Below are 21654 nucleotides of genomic sequence, written 5' to 3'. Positions count from 1 at the left end.
AATCTCCCTGTTTCTGCTTGGGGATATGCAATATTGCATGCAGCGACGCTAATTCGTCTACGACCCACTGCAACCCAATCTTACTCTGCGTTACAGCTAGTGACTGGATACGAGCCTGATATCTCGCATTTACGCATTTTTGGGTGTGCCATCTATGTGCCTATTACGCCACCACAGCGTACTAAGATGGGTCCACAATGATGAATGGGCATCTATGTTGGCTATGAATCTCCAACTATTGTTCGCTATCTTGAACCCTTGACAAGCGATCTCTTTACCGCTAGATTTGCAGATTGTCACTTTGATGAGACAGTCTTCCCATCATTAGGGGGAGATAAGAACACAGATGTTCAACAGGAATGACAGGAATTGTCGTGGTCTGTCCCCACTATGTCTCATCTCGACCCCGTACCGCACAGTCCGAACTTGAAGTGCCAAGAATAATCGAGCTCCAGAACGTAGCAGACACTCTACCTGATGCGTTTTCTGATGTTGCCAAAGTGACGAGATTACACATACCTGCTGCAAACGTGCCTGCAAGGATTGATGTCCCAAATACTGTACATCACGCCACTCCTGTGACACCAGGAGATGGCGCCATTGCCCAGCAAGACAATAATGTGGCATCTATGGCCGCAGGTCCCTCAAGGAAGCGCTGTAGACCAATTGGTTCGAAGGATAATCGCCCTAGAAAGAAAGCGAATGAGGCACAAACAAATCCTTTGATCATCGATACTCAAAATCCGTCCCATGAGAATGTTCCGGATTACGGTTATGTCCAAGAGACATCATTGGGGGACGCCTCAATGTCAGAACCTATCCATGAGAATGTAGAGATCTCTGTAAATTATACTAATGTATATGGGACGTGGGAAAGAAATTCCATCATCATTGATGATGTATTCGCATATTCAGTAGCACATGAGATTATTGAGACCGATGACATCGAACCACGCTTCGTAGATGAATGCCAACGTAGAGCTGATTGGCTAAAATGGAAAGATGCGATCCAGGCAGAACTTAATTCTCTAGCGAAAAGAAAGGTGTTTGGCAAAGTTGTACCATTACTGCCCAGCACCAAACCAGTTGGTCATAAATGGGTATTCGTTAGAAAGCGTAATGAGAAAAACGAGATTGTAAGATACAAAGCTCGCCTTGTGGTGCAAGGCTTCTCACAACGCCCTGGAATCGACTACGAAGAGACCTATTCTCCCGTAATAGACGTCATAACGTTTCGTTACCTTGTCAGTTTGGTAGTTTCCAAAAAACTGAACATGCAGCTTATGGATGTGGTTACTGCGTATCTATATAAGGATCTAGATATAGAGATATATATGAAGATTCCAGATGGAATTCAGTTACCCAAATCAAGTGGCTCTAAACCACGGAGCACGTTTGCTATAAGGTTGAAACGCTCACTATATGGATTGAAACAATCCGGACGGATGTGGTATAATCGTCTAAGTGACTACTTGATTGGAAAGGGATAAGTCAACAATGAACTATGCCCATGTGTGTTCATAAAAAGGACAAGTTCCGGATTTGCAATAGTAGCAGTTTATGTCGATGACATAAACATAATAGGCACCCTTAAAGAGTTAAGGGAAACAACTGGATGCTTGAGAGTTTGAGATGAAAGATCTTGGGAAAACACAGTTTTGCCTCGGTTTGGAACTTGAGCACCTTAGAGATGGTATCCTGATTCATCAATCAGCTTATACCCAAAAGATGCTTAGGCGCTTCAACACTGACAAGATTAAGCCTTCAAGCACCCCAATGATCGTCCATAGTCTTGATCCAAAGAAGGATCCATTTCGTCCAAACGATGATGATGAAGAAGTGCCCTACCTTAGTGCAATAGGCGCATTATTGTACTTAGCACAGTACATAAGACCGGATATATCATTCGCTGTGAACTTGCTAGCTAGATATAGCTCAGCGCCAACACGATGCCATTGGACTGGTGTTAAAGATATATTTCGATACCTAAGTGGTACGATTGATATGGGCTTGTTCTATCCCTACAGAGAAAAGATGGATTCGGACCCATCAAGTGGCAGGGACATGGTGGACTGTGTTCCCTCTCCCCATCCCAAAATGATATAAGTTTTTTGGAAGGTTTTACTGATGCTGGGTACCTCTCTGACCCACACAAAGGTCGTTCCCAAACTGGCTATGTTTTCACCATGGGAAAGACCGCGATATCTTGGAGGTCTACAAAGCAAACCTTAGTTGCTATCTCTTCCAATCATGCAGAGATTATCACTCTTCACGAAGCAGTTTGTGAATGCATATGGCTTCGATCCATAGTTACGCATGTTTGAAGCAATTGTGGTTTGAAATCTACCACAGATGAGCCAACAAGCATTTATGAGGATAATGCTACTTGCATTGAACAGATGAAGCAAGGCTACATCAAAGGCGACAACACTAAGCATATATTGCCCAAATTCTTCTATAATCAGCAACAACAGAAGCTCCTCAAGATCAAAGTGAATCAGGTTCGATCTGAGGACAATGAGGCAGACTTGTTTACTAAGTCCTTGCCCAAATCCACGTTCGAGAAACATGTGGCAAGAATTGGCTTGCGGAAATTATCTAAACTCCCATGATCGTAATCATCAAGGGGAGGCGCAGACATCAGGGGGAGATGTCTACATGTTCACCTCGAAACGTGAAGGGTGTGTTGTGCTCTTTTTCCCCTTCGACCAAGGTTATTTCTGTCCCACTAAGTTTTTGTTACTCGGCAAGGTTTTTAAAGAGGCAAAGAGAGAAGCACCACGTTTGGACAACACAAGGAATTAAGAGTGTTTAAGGATATCTCTATTTGTGTTTGGCCCAAACTCTAGGTTACTTGACCTAGTGGTAATATGGTTTAATTAGAAGACTCTAGAGATTATCTTTCCTTGTATGATTCAGACTCTATGCATTGTAATCCTCTATATATAGCGGCCCCTATTATCAATGAGAATACACAGCAAATTTCTCACAATTTCTGATTCCCTAAAACAATTTGTGGATTATAATGATAAAATTTTTATGAATTTTAGTACATCTTTGCTCATTTACTTATCAGTATTAATTAAGCCAATAAGGCTTCAAGTTTAATTTTCAAAATCACAACAATTGCCCCTCTTTAATCAAAGTCCAAAAATAAACAATTTAGTAGATAGAGGACATCATGGTAATTAACAAATTGTGAAATTAAAAAAAATAAAAAAAACAAATGATTTATCCAAATGTGGGAGTAGTGATTCAAACTTCTCTCTCTTTTAAGTGCAAGTCTGCCATTATAATTTTTTTTTTCAATCTCTTTTTAATTGTAGTTGAAGGAAGATGTATTGGTTTTTTTTTTTCCTTCTAAATAAAAAAAGTGAAAAATTTATTAAAACTATAAAATGCAACCAAAAAATGCCAATCGACACACACGTGACTACGTGAGCATGTGTTAAGAGACTAGTCATCCATAATTCAAATTTAGATGTATCATTTAGGGTAAAAAAAAATTATAGGTACTAGAAAATGCATTTCGCAATATAACCAATCGAAATACATGTCACGTAGGTGACTTTAACGAAAAAATTTATATAGCCAGTATATTTGATAATAGTTCGATACTTGAAGAACCATTTGAGGTTAAAAAAAAAAAAAAATTATAGGTACAAACAAATACCTTTTGCAACAAAAACTTTACCTATTTTGTTTTTCACCCGATATACAAATAAGGGTTCCCAGGAATATAGCCTTTCCCATACATTTTTCCCCTCTAACAAAATTTACACGTGAGCTCCACTCTCTTTCTGTTAGCTTTTGGTTGGAGAATTCTCTTCTGTTCGTTTCCCGCCATTTTTTCTGCTTAGGAGACTCATACCTTGAGCTCACTCTACCATTTCAGAGCTTCAATTCTCGAGCTCGATACTATCTATGGAGAATCAGGTAACTCTCTTTTAAACTTTACGCCATCTTAGTGAGAGATTTTTACTTCAATTTCACAGTTCTTGAAATTTGGGGCAAAAAGCTAGGGTTTTCGACTTCTTGTTCTTGACGATCTTGGTGAAAATTGTGGTTTCGTAGTAAAAGTTTCAAGATTCTGATACAAGGTTCCTTTGATAATTGATTTTTAGGCTGGAGACGAAGAAATTGAGTGATATGGTTACTACTGGTGAATATGAGGGGTATATGATTTTTTATTAGCGTTTCTGACTATTCCTCGTATTTGTACTGAAAATGATGAGCACGTTGTTTTTCTTTGCATTTAGGTCTGCCAATTTTATTGATGAAATTGATTTGGCGCTTGATGAGGACAAAGATCTGGTGAATAAGGAGGAAGATAGGGATGGGTATACTTCTACTTAGTCCTGTGGGTTACCTAAAAGCTTTCACTTTTTTCTGACTTTGTTTGAACAATTCAATATATCCTCACATAAGAACATATCTGTTGCTTTGACAGGACCATTGCAAAAGGAGAAAACTCTGTTGAAACTGATTTGGTGCTTAATGAGGAAAGACATCCTGTGAATAATGTGTATGTCAGTTGGTTTTGTTTGATTGTAATTTTTTGATGTGCATTTCCTTTTGTTTAGAAAGCTGTCTAAATTTCAATTTCCAAGAGTATATTTAGGCATGAAATTTGTATATATAGGATATGTATCCTATTCTGTATCAGTATAGGCTGGTTCCATCTAGGTCAGATAGAAGATTATGAAAGTTGGAGGTATTAGTAGTATTTTATGTTAATTCTAGGCATGGTTTTTGGTTCCTCTCATGGAATAAGGAAGGCTAGAGTACCTCTTATGGTACAGTTTTTCCATGGATTATTGTGTCTGGTATTGACAAAATGATGAAGCTTAAGTAAATTATCAATTTATACTAGAGTAAGAGACTGATTTTTTCCTTCTATTAATCTCTTTAATTTGTGGCCTTTTTTACTTGTAAATTTATTTCACATCGACATTTAGTATTTACTTGTAGAGATACATTGTTCTGGTACTTGAAGAGGATGGGTTAGAAGATGCACATGAGGCTAATTTGTGCCACACCCTCTATGCTTACACCTGATAAAGTCTTGCTTGATCAGGATGATTTTGTCAAAAGCACTAATTCAGTCTAAAATTCTATAGTACCCATACTACCTATGATATACATGTATATTTATTTAGCTATATTTATAGAACTATCTGCTGGGTATACCCGTGATATAATGTAATTTTTTATATTCGAAGGACTCGATTTCTTATAAGGTTTTGAACATATGTCTTTGAGGAACACTCTATGTCTCTGTGTGTATGACTTGGTGTGTTTTCAACATGCCTGAACTGATATTTTGTCAAATTCCTGGTTGTGGAATTAATTTTGAACTTAAAAGTATTCTTGATGTATGTTGATTACAGATGAAACACATGGATAATATTTAGAATTTCATGCCCTGTTGCTTGTTGTACATGATTTCATTGAGTCTATGAAATCTGGTGATTCTGGCTTCTGTGTGGGGATTGGTGACTGCAAAGCTTAGAAGAGTTCCATTCTATTTTTCATCTAGATTCGGGAGCTTCAGTGGGCTAATTTTTTGTAGCTTTACTATTGGTTTTCAAGTATATTTATTTATGGTGTGTTGGTGTTGCTCTGTTGCTGTTCGGTGTGGATGTTTTACTCCTGGGATGTGCAGCAACTGTCATTTTGAGTCTTTGGAGTGGCCCCCAAACTTCAGTTGAATATAGTATAGTCCACTTCAATTATCTTCATCTTGTGCTGGAGTTCCCAACATAGCCTAGGATTTCATACTTCATAATTCCCAAACATAAACATAATTTGTAAGAGTTGGTTTTGTTTTCTTTAACTATAGTGAATGTAAGTTCATGGTGTTCATTTCCTTTGTTTAAAAAGCCGTCTAAATTTCAATTTCCAAGAGCATACTTTAGCCATGAAATTTCTATAGGATATGTATCCTATTCTGTATCAGTACAGGCTGGTTCCATCTAGGTCAGATAGAAGATTATGAAAGTTGGAGGTATTAGGAGTATTTTATGTTAATCCTAGGTGTGGTTTTTAGTTCCTCTCATGGAAGATGGAAGGCTAAAGTACCTCTTATGGTACGGTTTTTCCATGGATTATTCTGTCTGGTATTAACAAACTGATGAAGCTGATGTGAATTATCAATTTATACTAAAGTAAGAGCCCGACTTTTTTTCGTTATAAGGTTTTTCTGATGTAATTTGAATCTGGTGGTGTCTTTGTCCCGAATCATGTTCAAGTGTTCTTTCAAGGCCTTGTCCTTAAGACCCTCCACTGCATATTTTTGATGACACGGACAGAAGAATTGGGGGAACTAGAACTCGCCATTGTTCCCTGTAGTTTAATAGCAGCGGAAATCAAATTCGAACCGAATCAGGGAAGTAAATTTAGGGTTTCTAATTGAAATCAAACAATCAGAACATTACTGAAACAGAGTCTAGAAAAGGAGAGTAAACAAAATCATGGAAATGAAGTGAGGTTTTCTATATGAAACAAGCTAAATCTCTTTCAGGGTTTCACGAATTAGCTCAATAATCTCTTTCAGGATTTCCAAAAGGAGACGACGATGGTCTTGGTCTCACAAAAGGAAAGGAGAAATGAGCAAAAGTGAAGTTAGGTTTTCAGTTTCCTATTAGAAACAAATTTAAGTTAACTAGTAGCTACTGCGTGAGAATTAGAGCAATAACCTGTGCTAGGGTTCCTAACTAGAAGACGATGATGATATCGGACGAAAGCTCACTGACCTTTCTCTGGTGATCGATCGGCGGCAGTGGAGCTCCGGAGGGTTGAAACGCTGCGTTTTGCTCCGGGAGGAGAGAGAACAGTGCCGAGAAATGAAAATGTCCAAATAAGAAGATTTTTTGTCCTGAAAAAAAAAAAAAAGCATACTCTGTAAAAGTAAAAATGGATTGGAATGGTCTACTCATTTCATTTCATAGTCCCTTTATATAGGGAAGAAATTACAACGGAAATATTGATTACAATGATGATATTAAATGCTGATTGATCTATCTTTTATGTTGATTGATTGGTAATCACTGATTCCTTGATTCCCTCTTCGTCAGTTACTTTGACGAAGGCACATAATATGTTTTTCCTTTAACACTCCCCCTTATGCCAAGTCAAAGACGAAATGGTGCATAAGTTGTTGCCTCACTAAAAACCTTGCCAAGTAACAATAAAAACCCTGTGGGACAAAAAATAAAACTTGGTCGAAGGAAAAGAGCACAACGCACCTTCTACATTTGAGAATGACATGTGTGTGTTAGACTCCCCCTGACGTCTACACCTCCCCCTGATCTTTACATTAATCAAGGGAGCTTGGAAAGTCTTTGCATTCCTATGCTTTTCACATGTTTCTCAAATATAGCCTTAGGCAATGATTTGGTGAACAAATCTGCCACATTCTCCTCAGACCTTACTTGATTCACTTGAATCTTGAGGAGGGCCTGTTGTTGCTGATTGTAGAAAAACTTTGGCGATATGTGTTTTGTATTATCACCCTTGATATATCCTATCTTCATCTGTTCGATGCAAGAGGTAGCCACAAGGGTTTGCTTGGTTGATCTCCAAGATATCGCCGTGTTCCCAATGGTAAATACATAACCAGTTTGGGAACGACCTTTATGTGGGTCAGAGAGATACCCAGTATCAGCAAAAACAACCAAAACATCATTTGGCGTTTTGGTGTAGTGAGTGGCACTTTCGCCATCAATATTTCCTTCAGGAATTGCAGTTCCATCTGCGGTCCCTCTTGTCTCTCTGTAGGGAAAGAACAGTCCCAAGTCAATGGTTCCTTTTAGGTATCTGAAAATGTTCTTGATACCATTCCAGTGACGCTGCGTTGGTGCTGAGCTAAATTTAGCTAACAAGTTCACTGAGAATGCAATGTCTGGTCGAGTAAATTGGGCTAAGTACAATAATGCGCCTATTGCACTTAGATAGGGAATTTCAGCTCCCAACACCTTTCGTCATCTTCCTTTGGACGAAATGGATCTTTCCTTGCATCCAAACTTCGACCGATCATGGGAGTGCTAGCAGGATGTGCTTTGTCCATGTTATTTCGCCTGACTTTTGGACATATGCAGACTGGTGGATTAGTATTCCACAAACTCGGTGTTCTAGTTCAAGGCCTAGACAGAATCGAGTTTTCCCAAGATCCTTCATCTCAAATTCAGATTTCAAGTAGCTCGCGGTTTCTCTTATTTCATCAAGAGTACCTATTATGTTCATATCATCGACATATACTGCTACAATTGCAAATCCGGAACTTATTTTCTTTATGAATACGCAGGGGCATAATTCATCATTCTTATATCTCTTTCCAATCAAGTAGTCACTTAGACGGGTATACCACATCCGTCTGGATTGTTTCAATCCGTAAAGTGAGCGTTTCAACTTAATTGCAAACGCACTCTGTGGTTTAGAGTCACTTGACTTGGGTAATGTAAGGCCATTAGGCACTTTTCATATATATCTCTGAATCTAGATCTCCATAGAGATATGCAGTAACCACATCCATGAGCTGCATTTCCAGTCCTTCGGAAATTACTAAGCTAACTAAGTAGCGGAACGTTATAACGTCCATTACGGGAGAGTATGTCCCCTCGTAGTCAATTCCAGGGCGTTGTGAGAAACCTTACGCCACAAGGCTAGCCTTGTACCTCAGGACTTCATTCTTCTCATTACGCTTTCTGACAAAGACTCATTTATGTCCTACAGGCTTTACACTTGGTGGGGTTAGCACTACCTGACCAAATACCTGTCTCTTTGTCAGAGAATCTAATTCTACCTGGATTGATTCTTTTCATTTAGGCCAATCTGCTCTTTGTTGACATTTTTCAACAGCGTGGTTCGATATCATCGTGCTCTATGATTCCTTGAGCAACAGTATATATCATCAATGTGTATGGAAGATCTTTCTATCAACTCATACGCACTCTCGTAATCCTTTGAGATTTCTTTGTTCTCTGGAATCATTTTTAACATCGGAGCGTCCTCCAGTATTGATTCATGGACATAACTATAATCAGAGACAATCTCATGAGAGGGATTCTATACATTGATGATTGGTTTGTGCCTTACTCACCCTCTTCTTCCTTGGGTGAGTGTCAATCGAACCAAGTGACCTCCCCCTCTTCCTTGGGGAGCCATGGCCTCAACCACACCTCCACTAAGTGCGGTTGTAGTGCCTCTATCTGCGGCACCATGCCCCTTGTTGGGGACTTCTAACCTTGCAGGCAAATTTGCAGCTGGTATATGTGATCTAGTCATTTTTTCGATATCAGTAAACGCATCAGGCATCGAATCTGCTACGTTCTGAAGATCGATTATTCTTTTCACTTCACTTCACTTTGTGAAGTGCGGAGATCAAAATGAGACAGAGTGGGGACAAACCACGACAATTTCTGTCGTTCCCTTGGAAAATCCTTTTTCCTATCTCCCCCTAACGACGGGAAGACTGTCTCATCAAAGTAACAATCCGCAAATCTAGCGGTAAAGAGATCGCCTGTCAAGTGTTCCAATTAGCGTATAATTGTTGGAAATTAGTATCCAACATAAATATTCAATCGTCTCTGAGGACCCATTATGGTGCGCTGTGGGGGCGCAATAGGCACATATACTGCGCAACCAAATATGCGTAAGTGTGAAATATCAGGCTCATATCCAGTTACCAACTGGTACGCAGAAAATGGTTGGCTAGCAGTGGGTCTGAAACGAATAAGTAGAGCTGCGTGCAATATTGCATAACCCCATGCAGATATAGGCAGGTTGGTGCGCATAACCAATGCCTTAGCCACCATTTGTAGCCTTTTGATGGTGGCTTCTGTGAGACCATTTTGTGTATGCACATGGGGTACAGGATGCTCTACATCGATCCAAATAGATATGCAATAATCATCAAATGCTTTTGATGTAAACTCTCCAGCATTATCGAGCCTTATAGACTTGATAGGGTGATCAGGGTGGTGAGCCCTTAAACGTATAATATGTGCTAGGAGTATTGCAGCATTTCTTGTGGACAATAAAACGACATGTGACCAGATTGTCGAAGCATCCACCAGAACCATAAAGTACTTGAATGGTCTGCATTCTGGATGGATACGTCCACAGACATTTCTTTGTATCCTTTGTAAGAATGGAATGTTTTGTTTTGTATCTTTAGCATAGGAAGGTCTCGATCCTGTTTTTGCTAAAGAGCAGGCTTTGCAAAACGAGTGATATGCCTTTGAAATAGTCAATGAGGCATAATGAAAGGGAGGTAGTGCTTCTGGTACTTCAGAAGGCAATGACTGCATTTGAGCAATACTAGAACCGGCACCTTGTAGTGTGGCGGATTTTTCTCCCATTTTTCACTCGAAAGAAGGGATGTCCGTGTGAGTTCTTTAAAAATACGGATCATCATGTCACGACCTCGGTGCCATAGGCGGTCATGCAAAATCCTGTATGAGTCAGTGTCCCACTTTTCATTGTTGGTGACAATATAGGATTCAATGATCCAAATCGTAGGGAGGTACAGTCCATTAGATTGACTCATAAGTTTCTCTAAGATGTGTTTCCTTCCACAGTCATTAGATCGATGTAATATCAAGGTATTCTATTTCATTCTCACGGTGTGTTTTTACTGGATAATCGTTGGCACAAATAGCTTTGAAACATTAACAAGGTTCGATTAGCTCTTGGTGCATATAGAGCGTCTGTGACTTGAAATGTTGCGCCATTAGGCAGCAAAAATTTGGCAGTTCCTCGCCATTTTATTAGTTGTGATAATCCAATCATCGTAGTCACAGAGGAATTATAGGCTATTAGTTCAATGAATAATTGCCTATTTCTTAATATTGTGTGGGTAGTCCCACTATCATCTAAGCACTCAAGTTCTCCTCCATTCATTCCTACAAATAAATGGGAGGTATTTAGAAAATATAACTCATATTCTTTAGAGTATTTCTATTTGCATAGAATGGTATTCTTTTCATTCTAATAATTTTTCTCTAGATGTATTGCTTTACATCTTTATAGTGCTATGTCGAACCATGTAAATATGTGTATAGTAAATAAATTTGAATAAATTCAGTGCTTCAGAATAAAATTCAAAATTCAAAATTTATTAATAAGCCAACGATAATCAAATCAAGGTCTTGTTCAGAAATCTTATTCATCAATCCATGATTGAAAATAAACTTTAAGACCAAACAATAGTCTAATTAAAAATGAGGCATTATGCCTTCACAACTGTCTTTGGAAAATAAAATGAATAAAGCAGATCAGTCAAGATTGAGAGCATCCATTGACTTAGCAAGTTCCTCTTTGCCATTGGAGTCTGCAACTGTAAGGTTGACGTCTAGGTCATGACCTCCTTCTCCATATAGTGAGCCACTTGTTCTTTAGACTCTCTATACCTCTTGTAATTGGCTGCTACTCTGTTGTTTGCTTGGCAGTTCTTATACCAATGCCCAATGAATCCACACCTATAGCATGGTTCATTGTCAACTCTTTCCTTTTGCATCTTGTTTCCATGATGCCCATGTCCCTTTCCACGTGGTGCATTGTTGCCACGTGGGTAGGGATCAGCACGTCTAAACCCCCTTGCATTGGAGTTATTTCCACCTTTCATTTTGCCATAATTAGCCTCGGGAATTTTCTTTGTCCCTGTGGGCCTGGCATTGTTATTCAAGAGAATCTCATTTTGTCTCTCAGCCACTTGCAGTAGGCTTATCAACTTATTGAAGGTTGTGATTCTTTTGTTGTCATAATCCAACTGATACTGGTTCGCTAGTATAAAAGCTGAATTAGGAAAGGTGGTAAGAGTCTTGTAGATCATATCATCTTCTGTGATTTCCCTTCCACAGAAATTGAGACATGCCTTTAAGCACAACATGTCCTTGTTGAAGTCATTGACATTTTTATAGTCAAGCAAGCGGATTCCATTCCATTGAACAGCCAGTCCTGGGAGCAAAGTATCGTGAATGTTCCCAAAACGTCCTTTAAGGGCATCCCACAGTGCTTTGGGTGTCTTCAACTGAAGGTACTCCCAGCGTAGGCTAGGATCAATATGTCACCTCAGAAAAATTAAGGCATCTGCTTTCACCTTATTAGATAGTTCATCATCTTTGGGATCAGTAATGGTGGCAGTGTAGTCTTTTGCCACAAAGGCAGTTTCCATATTGGAAACCCAACGATGGTACTCAAGTCCTTCTGAGTCCAAGATGTCAAACTCAGGTCGAGTTGGATCAGCCATCTATATAAAACAAGAGAGAAGATATAAATTACACAGTCATAAAAGACATCCACGTAAATTATTTTCCAAACATATGAATTAGATTTCAAGACCAAGATTCGTAATGGTCACATTTTTTTCGATGCTATGTGAAAATACTTTATCACAGTAAGTGAGTGTATAATGCGCATGAATTTTCATTATCATGGCCAAACGGTATTGATATGTTGCATTAAAAATAATCATAGTACATTTAAATATATCATATAAAAATAAACTACATGGCATGCTCAATTTTCACAAATATACAGCAAATTATATACTACACATAATAATAGCAATAATATATCATGCGTAAAATAAAATATAAATAATAGCATAATATAAAGGCATGCTGAGGAATAATTATATAAGAGTAAATAAAATTCACAAAACATGCTCACAATTGCATAATAAAAACATAAGCAATAAAATATAAAGCATGCTTAAACATAATTATAAATCATGCTTAAATATAATGATATAAAACATAAATAATAAGGCATGCTTAAAACAATCAAATTATCTAATTAAACATGCTTAATAACAAAATATAATAAAAACATAAACAATAAAGTATAAAGCATGCTTTGTTAAAATCATAAAATAAAATAAATAAAACATACTTGATTTCGATAAAACAATCCTAGCACACGCGCGTGTTGATTCAGGCGTGCGTAGCGATATTTTTGGACTTGAGAAAAACTGGGCCGCTTCCTCTTTTTCAGTAATGGGCCTTGTTTTTTTTTCTTTTTTTTCTCTGGGCTGCAAGCCTACTTTTTCTTTTTCTTTTTTTTTCTTGTCTGGGCCGCAGGGCCTCTCTTTTTTTCTCTGGGCGCAAGGCCTTTTTTTTTCTTTTTCTGGCTGGGCTGCAGAGCCCTTGTTTTTTTTTCTTCTTTTTTTTTGAGATTGTTGGGCCGGGTTTGTTTCTTTGGGCCGGGTCACACCTTTTTTCTCTCTTTTTTTTTCTTTTCTTCTTCCTTTTCGCATCTTCTTTCTTCCTCCTGGTTCTCTCGATCTCTGCAGCGCAGCAGGTGAGTAGAGGCGCTGGGGGCTGGGCAGGCGCTGGGGGCTGAGCAGACACCAGGGATCTGCGCTTAGTGAAGGGCCGCTGCAGGTGCTAGGTTGCTGGGATCTGCAGGTGCTGTGGGGATCGACGGGATCGACAGGGCCGAGGTTGTGCAGGAATGGGGAGGGCCGAGGGTAGAGGCTGCTAGCGCGCTGGGTTGTGCGCAGGTGAGGTTGGTGCGGCTAGGCACCGATGGGCTGGGCTGGGATCGAGTGGAGGCCGCCGGGAAAGATGGGGATTGTGGACTAAGGGCGCTGGGATCTGCGTCTGGTCTGGCTAGGAGGCTGCGCAGCTACTGCAGGCGAGTGGGCCGCGCGGGGCTGAGGCGGGGATGAGGAGTAACTGTGATGGGATCTGCGCAGCTCTGGGTCGGATCGAAGGTGGTGATGCGCAGGTCTGATGGAGGCTGCAGGTGGTCTGGCAGCAGAAGGAAGAGGTAAGGCCGGTCTGGTCAGGGCCGGTCTTGGACGTGGTCGATCTGCTGCTGGGAATTGATTTTTTTTTTGTTGTTGGTGGGGGCAGAAACAGAAGAAAATATTTTTTCTTCTAGGGTTTGTTTCTTTTCGTTAGAAAGAAAATTAAGAATTTTTTTCTATTGGCTATTGGCTCTGAACGTGCTGATAACGTGTAAAAGTAAAAATGGATTGGAATGGTCTACTCATTTCATTTCATAGTCCCTTTATATAGGGAAGAAATTACAATGGAAATATTGATTACAATGATGATATTAAATGCTGATTGATCTATCTTTTATGTTGATTGATTGGTAATCACTGATTCCTTGATTCCCTCTTCGTCAGTTACTTTAACGAAGGCACATAATATGTTTTTCCTTTAACATACTCTGATATATATAACCATCTTTATACCACCTATCAAATGAAGTTGAATGATCGAGAAATTGGAAGGGTGGGGCTCTAATGATGATCTTTAAAATGAAGACTTTATGACCAACGGTTGTGAGATCATTTTAGTAAATAGATTTTTAGATCTTCATGAATAGATCATTTATGCAAATTTCAACAAAATTGAAAATCATTAAGACATTCAAAATTAAGATTTATCATTTATGAACATGAAATGTTCAATTTAAACATATTTAGTTCATCCATTGATTTGATTTAGTTAAGTACCTTTTTTTTTTTGAAAGGGGTTTGGAACCCAGCCTAACTGGGAGGCTCAGCCCCACGCCCGGTTCCATTTATTATATTAATAGTAGAATTTTGCAACGGGGGGGACATAAAACCTAAACCCCATGCTACATTAGCAACATTACAAATATCCTCGTAGAGTACATCCTGAATAATAGCAGGAGTCTCCTCTAACCATACATCATCAAGTCCTGCAACACTAGCAAGGTGCGCAAGCCTATGTGCAACACCATTTGTTTCACGGTAGATATGCCTTATTTTAAATGATTGAAAAGCAGAAAGATACTCTTTACAATCATCTAAAACACGGCTTACCTCCGAAAAATTATCCTCCCTGCTATTGAGTGTAGCAATCAGAAGGGCAGAGTCGCTCTCAATGTCAATTTCCGTCCAACCTTGGTGTATACCAAGAAGAAGGCCAGCTCTACACGCCTCAGCCTCCATATTAATAGCCGAGTGTGCATGTAGAAAAGGCCTTGCAATAGCTGCAATACCCATACCTTAATAATTATGAATTTGGAAGAAAATTTTCAAAAGTGATCTACTTGTGAATACCTAAATCTCTAAATGTTGATTTTTCCAGATGTGATCGAAAAGTGGGTCTCACAACCGTTGATTGGAAAGTCATTATAGAGTTCTCATTTTAAAAGTTCTCATTAGGACATATCACTGATTAGTTTTATCAAGTATGTTTCACATAAACGACCATATCTCTCCAATGGACACCATTTCAACTTGTCTTCTTCTTGAGCCCTATACTAGATAGACTGCATTTATTTATTTATTTATTTATTTATTTTTGATTATACCAAGAGATAATGACCATTTACACAATTTTAGGATAAAAATTGCCCACTTACACAAACACTCTAAGAGATTGCCAATTTACCCAAACACTCTAAGAGATCATTTCCTTAATACTCAATTAATTATTTTTAATTCCTTTTTATTTATTTTTGAGACATTTTTACCCTCTCCTTCTTTGTCACTTAGAGAGAGAAGTCACCGGAATCCCGAATCCGGCTACCGGACTGGTGACCGGATTCCAGCGTATGAATTTATTACCCCCTAATAATACCCATTAATTATATTATTACCCCCCAATAATCATATTATTGCTCTCCAATAAACATATTATTATTCCTCAATAATCATATTATTGCTCTCCAATAAACATATTATTATCCCTCAATAATCATATTATTGCCCCCAATAAACATATTATTACCCCCCCCCCCCCCCCCCCTCATAATTATATTATTACCCCTCCATAATCATATCATATTAGTTAATAATTAGTACATTAAGTCACGAATCACAAAAACTACCATACAGATATTATTCTAGTACATAACTGGCATTAAGATATCATTTTCTGCATATTTTCTCGATAGCCTATGGCACTGTGGCACTGTGGCCTATGGTCTGACCAAAAAAAAAAAAGACAGGTTGTGGTCATCATTCCTCCTCCTCTTCCCACCCACTCTAACCCCACTAATACCCGACACTCCACTATACCACAAAGTTAATCAGACGACAGTTCATTAACTGTCGTCTGAATGAAAAAGCTGATGTTGTCTAGTAGCCTGTCGTCTGATTGACCTCATTCAGACGACAGTTAAAAACCATTGTCTGTTCAAAATTCACACAACATATATAGCTAAGTATGTGTTGTCTGAATATTTCCAAATTAAAATAATTAGGTTTAACTGTTGTTTGTTACAAACTCACACGACAGTTCGTTTATTAATTGTTGAGTAAAGCTATATTACCTCAACAATTTTAGGAAAACTGTGTTGTGTGTGATGAATCTCAGACAACAGCAACACAACTACATGATGTCTGAAATGAATTTCACACCACACACTTATAATGACACTGTTGTTTGAAATGAATCTCCAACAACTGTCATTTTTGTTTTAGTTGTGTCTTACGGAGATCACACAACATCAATTTGTTATTTCTGTTGTCTGAAATGACTCATATTCAACATATTATTGTTATATATGTTGTCTGATTTCAATTTCAGACGACAGTAACTTTATTATACATGTTATCAGAATGGAGATCACACAACATCAATTTGTTATTTCTGTTGTCTGAAATGAATCTTAGTCAACATATTATTGTTATATCTGTTGTCTGAATTGAATATCAAACGACAGTAACTTTATTATACATGTTATCAGAAAGGAGATCACACAACATCAATTTGTTATTTCTGTTGTCTAAAATGAATCTTAGTCAACATATTATTGTTATATCTGTTGTCTACATTGAATATCAGACAACAGTAACTTTATTATACATGTTATCAGAATGGAGATCACACGACATCAATTTGTTATTTCTGTTGTCTGAAATGAAGTTCAGACAACATGTATTATTTGCTGTTTTTAGATGTGTTGTATGAGTGGATCTCAGACAATAGTTTTGTGAACCCTTCAGTTGTGTGATACCTTTGGAAACTATAGTTATTTGACCTATATATGCTGTCTGAATTAACTTTGCACAATTGTTGCAAATATGAACATTCATATCTTGAACAAATCCAAAATATAACATTGTCATATGTCAATGCCATCTGTTCTTACATTGCCAATCCAAAACATTTCCAAAAGTACATATCCATATCCAGGCATGATCAAATCCAGCAATTCTAACCAAAAGTAACCTCAATCTAGCAAGTAATAATAATATTGTCTATATATCTTGTAAAATCAAGGTTACCAAAATAAGTCGATACCCAACCACAAAGCTTACATATATGTTTTAACAACAAATTTTGCACACTCGTTTCTGACTTCATCAATATGCTGCTGGGTATATGCTGCTTTCCCTTTTTTCTCCCACTGAAACAAATTGATTTGCACTTAATGTTCAGAAAACTATCCAATAATTCATGACTATATATTTAAACAAGTCCAATGCAATGAGTTCTTATCCAGCAAACTAGTCCAAGTTGGTGACACACTGACAGTCTACAATATCAGATGACAATAGTCCAACATAATCCATTAAAATAATAAGTAAATGCACAATTTTAGTTACCTTGCTGAAAAACTCCAAGTTCTTATCCTCCACGATGTCCTTCATGTATCTCATTATGAAATACCCACAGTCTGTGCTGCTTTGTTGCACTGGAATACCCTATAAACAGTAAAAAAGGGAACTTGTGAGATACATGAATGAAATAGTAAGTGGAGGATAAGAATGTTCCATAAACATACCGCACAGTTTTTCCACGCAGTTGGTTTTCGGCCCTGCCTTTTGACTTCAGCATTTTGTATTTTGATGCCACTTTAATATTAACATAAATTAAAGTTAAATAACATAATAAATGCATCTACAAACATGATATAAAATTATTTACTAATTAAGAAAAACCACGACTTACTTGTTGACAATGTCCTTCCACTCTCCTGTAGCCAATCTTCTCTTCAAAGGATCCATAAAGTAAACAATGTCTTCATGAGGGTTTATCACAGTTAGCATCCAATGAGCCCTTCCAAAAAAGAAAATAGCAGCATTCAATATTAGATGACAAGATATTGGAGCATATCAATGTCAAACAGCATATTTACAATATATCAAGATCACATACCCGCAGTTATATGGCAAGAAAAAAATCTGGCCACGCTTTGCATTTCTCATCCTATTAGCTATAGCACGTGTACGCTCAATTGGATTGCCACAACCAATGGCACCAATATCTGTAGGACAAACAAATCCAACCATTTCGACCATCTTTGACTTTTTCAACACACCATGAAGATAACTACAAATCAAAGAATGCAAGCTTAAACCATAATTCAATCTCACAATATACATAAATTTCAACTAAATCAAGCAGATTACCTAATATAGATGGATATGCAGCTACCCGATACTTCCTTCATGGTAGCAAAGTTATTAATATCCTTCTTATTAACAAAAGTTTTTGACACTTTGCCAAAAATCTTTTAATCAAAGGTGCAGATAATTGTCTTCCCATTTGTCAATGTTTCTTTGACCCACATGCATACCATTTTAAGGGATGCAAGAACATTTGGTGGCAATGACTGCATGTCCAGATCCTCCTCCTCATCATCATCATTTCCTTCTGCCCTTTTTCTCGTCTTCTTCATTCCTTTACTCTTTGCTGCCATCTAGTTAGTAACAAAAAAAATTTAGTGTACATTTAAATGAAGTTAAAACCATTATTGATCGGATAACCATTTGTTACCTTCTCAGTCTGAAAAATTATTAGGTCTTTAGGCCAGGCTACATATGTCCCGATTGCATCACGAGCAGTCAAGATCTCATCTTTGATTGGAAATGGAAGCAAAGCTTCATCCACTATTGAGCGTACAATAGATACACGAATATTTCCCTCACCCAATGGGATACCATGGATAAGCTCGCTGTTGCACTCCCCATTTCCTTCTATAATTGTTGCAACTGCTAACCTTCATTGGCATTCATCGTTGCCCTAGAAGGCTCTCTGTGCCATACCCAATCTTTGTAACTCTCATCTACCCCATTCCAATATAGATGATCTTTAATCATCCCAACCGAAAACGTCCCATCTGTCTCCCCACATTTAGCGCAGGGGCAGCATATATTATTTACATCGCTAGCATTTTCTAAAGCAAACTTAAGAAATTCCTCAACACCTAGCTCATACGTCTTTGATCTTCTATCAGCATGCATCCAAGACTTATCCATCTTTAAAAAAAAAAAAACAAAAAAACAAAACAAACAAACAAAACAAACAAACAAAACAAACAAACAAACTTAAGTTCAAGCAACATGGAAAAACATTCCAGAATGTATCAACACAATATAGCTTGTTTAAAAGAAGAAAGAAAAAACCCACAAAACATATGAAGCCAATTCAATTCACATTTAAAAACATATAAGCATGTTTCCATATTCCACAAAAACACTAAGACCTTGCATTAGCAAAATAAAACATACTCTCTTAATGTCCAAGTGTAAACTATTCATATACTTATGATAAATGGTCATTATTACAGGGCATATATACATCACATAACTCACAACCACAAACAGCAAACTACAAGGCATGAAGCCTATTTACAGTTCATGTTCAAAGGAGAAATTAAGACATATACCTTCTAAGTATGTTTTCATATTCCAGAAAAACATAAAGAACTTGCATTAATTAGTAGAATAAAACATATTCTCTCCCACTGTCCAAATGTAAACCATTTATAGAATTAACATCCATAAGCATTAATGTGTGGCATATATACATCACATAACTCAAAAGCACAACCAGCAAACCACAAGGCATATATACATCACATAACTCACAACCACAAGCAGCAAACTACAAGACATGAGTCCAATTTATAAGGTCATGTTCAAAGAAGAAACAAAGAGACATACCTTAAGGAAAGCAAGCTTAATTCAGCCCACCAACACCAGCTGACCTTCTTCTACACTAATATCTTTATATATCAACCAACGTTCCCTATCAAAAGCAATAGATGAACTATTAAAAAACAACTCTAGCATGAGTGGGATATGAGAATATTAAAATCTCATGCCAAATGTAATATACACAATTAGAGACACAACAACAGTTATTTATTTAATTTTTTGGTTTTTTTTTTGGCAAAACTACTTGGCTGCAATATGAACACCAGTCTAAAAGCAAACTTGCAGTTTCAATTTGCTATAGAAAAGACCAAACTAAACTTTATAACCAATACATCACATATCATCCTTAACATACTACACCCAACGGACCAAGTGTAAATTCTAGGTCCCAAAACAATTTCAGCAGATCAGAAAGCATGAGACTGAAAGCACGACCAACTCTTAACCTCAAGTTTCTCCTCCTTGAAACTTTTCCAATCAATCACCTAAATCCCAAATCTGAAGACAACCAAAAGCCTTAAAACATAAAAACCCTTGACAATTCAAAACCAACAACAACTGAAAACGCAACTAACAAAAACAAAAGTAGAAGAAAATGGCCAAATAAAACCTGCGATCCTCACTCTTGCCAAACCCACCAAAACCACAAATCAGAGCACCACAGTCCCTTCTATTGCATATAACACAAGGGTTAATCTAACTAGGAACTTTTGGTTAATCTAACCAAAGCCACAAATCAGAGCACCAAAGCCAATTTATGCATCAAACCACACAAAGTTGTAATCTTTCTAACTACCCACATCTCAGAATTAACTCAAACAGAGACTGCAATGCTCAAAATCAAATAAACAAACTCATAATTAGATTAGAACAACACCAAGTATCATACCTGCCCACAGTAATTTCTGGAGTTTACATCGGCTCCATTCTCCAAAAGCAATGAAATAATCTGAATCAAAGCCAGAAAATAACCAAAATCAGAAAAATCAAACAGTCATCAATTTCAAATGGGAAGCAAACCCAGAAAAAGAAAAAAAGAAAACCCAAAACGACCTCGTTGTGCCCTTTAGCTGCAGCAAAATGGAGAGGAGAGTTAAGCCCACCAAATTGCACTTAATTGTATCGTCGTCTCTAGAAGCAATGAACAGAACTGCAATTAGGTTTTCAATAACAATCAAAATCGCAAAACCCAATTGGAAATTTTAGAAATTGGATAATTAAAGCGTTGAAATTGGACCTTGATTTGCGCCTTTGACAGCTTTCTTGAACTCCAGTTGCTCCTAGAGTCTTCTCTTTGCTTTAATCGTTGCCTGAGTGGGTCTGCAATTATTATATGCTGGGCCTTGTTGTATCAGAGCTTGAAGTAAGAAAAACCCGCTGAGATCGAGTGAGAGCGAGGTGGAGAGGGTGAGGGTGAGGGGGATTAAGGGTGAGAACGATGGTGATTGAGGGTGGGAGCGATGGTAGAGCGAGGTGGAGAGGCTGAGGGGGTGAGGGGGATTGAGGGTGAGAGTGATGGTGATTGAGGGTGAGAGCGATGGTGAGTCGGAGGGAGGCCGAGAGCAATTTGGGAGGGAGAGTTGACCCAAATTTTTAGCTAAGGGAGGGAACTCGGGTTTACTGCTAGGTTTTGGGTGTTTTTTTTTTTGGCGGAAAGGTTTTGGGTGTTTTGAGAGGGGAAAAAAATAAATATAAATTAATGATTGTTTGTTTGTTTTTTTTTTTTTCGTTATTCAGACAACAGATATCCTTGTTAGTGTCGTCTGAAATCTCTGAAA

At 37.9% G+C, this 21654-nt stretch overlaps 1 long non-coding RNA gene across 1 annotated transcript; it reads right to left on the bottom strand.

Annotated features, from left to right (window-relative positions):
- Nucleotides 1–17278: 17278 nt before the first annotated feature.
- On the bottom strand, nucleotides 17279–21028 carry LOC121050881. The gene is made up of 4 exons (XR_005804274.1): nucleotides 20930–21028; nucleotides 20766–20825; nucleotides 17540–17638; nucleotides 17279–17340 (listed from the first exon to the last, which is right to left on the bottom strand). It is a non-coding gene; the product is annotated as an uncharacterized LOC121050881 (long non-coding RNA).
- Nucleotides 21029–21654: the final 626 nt, after the last annotated feature.

The sequence above is a fragment of the Rosa chinensis genome, unplaced genomic scaffold, assembly GCF_002994745.2.
Source record: "Rosa chinensis cultivar Old Blush unplaced genomic scaffold, RchiOBHm-V2 RchiOBHmChr0c11, whole genome shotgun sequence".
Classification (NCBI taxonomy): Eukaryota; Viridiplantae; Streptophyta; class Magnoliopsida; order Rosales; family Rosaceae; genus Rosa; species Rosa chinensis.
This window is presented reverse-complemented; position numbering and strand designations above follow the sequence as displayed.